This window comes from Callospermophilus lateralis (assembly GCF_048772815.1).
Source record: "Callospermophilus lateralis isolate mCalLat2 chromosome 11 unlocalized genomic scaffold, mCalLat2.hap1 SUPER_11_unloc_3, whole genome shotgun sequence".
NCBI lineage: Eukaryota > Metazoa > Chordata > Mammalia > Rodentia > Sciuridae > Callospermophilus > Callospermophilus lateralis.
Window position 1 is genome coordinate 4,888,523 of NW_027510155.1, and position 2,414 is coordinate 4,890,936.

Consider the following 2,414-nt stretch of genomic DNA (forward strand, 5'->3'; position numbering starts at 1 on the left):
TATCAAGTAATGTGCAAAAAAAATTACAAAAATATTTATTACAAAAAATAATATCTATAGAAATGGCTCAAAAGTAGCAGTCTTTTTGTCAGGAATAAACATTTGGACAGGAATGGAAGTTTTTATACTATTTTTAAGTACTTTTACACATGGTGAATAATATTTACACTGTTTCTCCATTTTACTGGTTGGAATTAATTAAAATTCATATGTCTGTGAAAAAGATACTGAATGCAGAAAAATATTATTGCTCAGGTTTAAATTACCTACATTATTTGATCTTTCCCTTTTTAAACCAAAAATCTGCATAAAACCATCTCTTAATAAATATCTCTATGTCTGTATATTGGCAGCAACTGTGTTATAAAATATGCTATGATAACTTGTCTCTTCATGTACTAAAAGACTATAAATTGCTGCTGAGTATTTAGATATAATTTTGTATGGTGTTCTCTACTTATTTAAGTCTCTATGCCAAGTTTTATATCAAGCTCTTAGTATGTGCATTAATTACTCTGTGTAGCAATGTAGGATCCATGTCTTTTTTTTTAAAGAATTTTTAATATTTATTATTTAGTTTTCAGTGGACACAACATCTTTGTATGTGGTGGTGAGGATCGAAGCCGGGCTGCATGCATGCCAGGGGAGCGCACTACCGCTTTAGCCACATCACCAGCCCGGATCTGTGTCTTATTTGTGAAACTTTGTTCTCAGAACTGTGTCTAAAGGAAATATGTACAAGATAATTATCCAGGAAAAAAAACTATCTAATATTATATTTTTATTTTATATTTATTTGTTTATGTATACATATTGTTTTTATTATTTAGAAACATATTTTGTTTTGAAACTACAGTGATACTAGTGTATTTTAGCTTGAATTGGTTGTGAGAAACAAACAAACTAAAAACCAAGGACTGCTTCTTTAACCTTAGGTGAGAGTAGAATTGATGCATGTAACCTTCTGATGAGGTGGCCCTTTCCTTGCTCCTTTCAATGGTGACTGCAGGGGAGTGTGAGAGCTGCGAGACCTGAAGAACCAGAAGGCATCCAGAACTCAGGCTTCCATGACAGGGCTTGCAGCTTATTAGGTGTTGTGCTGGCCAGGTCTACAGGTTACAGAAGGGAAGAGTTTCACCCATGTCCCACCCAGTGCTGGCTCACATGAAGCATCCAGAGATGGAGTGAATCAACAGTCTGAAGAGTGAGCCAGGATGTGGGCCTGGAAGGAATGTGAATTCTGGGGTAAGGGTAGAGCTCTGCAATGGTTGAGTCTTTTCCCAAAGATAGGTTGACATGCTGCCCCTGAGGACAGGATATGAGCTGATTTGGAATCAGGTTGCTGCAGAGTTAGTCAAGGTGAGGTCACAGTAAAGAAGGGAGTGGCCCTACAGTGGCTTTTCTGTGTGTCCAAACCCTCAAAAATCCCAGTTTTCAGGCGTAAGTTGTGACCACATCCCTTGTCTTCAGGCTTAGTCTCTGTGGCTGGAAAGTCCCCCATGGTGGGGCAGCAGCCCTCTTTCCTGGAAAACAGGTGAGGCCTAAGGCATGGAATCTCAGGCATGTTAGGTTCTTAGAAAGGGGTTTCCAGCATTTTGAACAGCCTGATTTATCCAACACCACTGGTCCATGTCATTTCCCATCTAAATTAAATTACTTAAAGTACTTTCTTTCAAAATACTAAGATTTTTAAAGGTGGTTATTTAATTAGAAGTCCCATGGGAGAGACAGATGATCCTAATAGCCCACTTTATCTCATGAGTGATCCCATTCAGAGTGCAGGTGGCCATTCTTTGTGGCGATGGTAAGATCACCTATGTCTGCCCTTTCATTCTCAGGTTGACTGCTCAGCTAGAATCTTCTATCAAATACTAACTCTCCTTTCTTCTTCCTCCCTTCCTTCTTCTGGGAGAGAAATGCTAGTCTACATAGTAGAAAAGCAAAAAAAAATTACAATAAAGATTGTCCTGAGTTTATGAAATGTATCAGTTTGTTGTCTTCCATTTACAAATCACAGAAAATCCAATTAAACAGGTTCAAACAAACAATAAAAAGTAATATTTTGTGTAACTGAAGTATTCAGGGGAAGAGTGGACTGCAGACCCAGTAGCATCTAGGGGTTCATCAGGGTATAATTTATCTTTACTTTCATTTTTGCCTTCTACTGTGTGCATCCCATAATCAGACAGGCTCTTCCCTCGGGAAGAAACTCCAGCCTCACATCCTTCTGGGTTTAAAGCCAGAAGAAAAGAACTTTTCTCAGGGAGTCATCAAGCCCTGGGTGTGTTCTAATCACATCCTGGGTGAAAGTGGAGGGGCCTATGTCTTCTGGACTCAGTCCCTCTTTGGCATTGATCTGCAGAAATGGCAGCGCATACAGCTGCAAGGTGGTCAGCAGGTCCACTGCAGTCCTC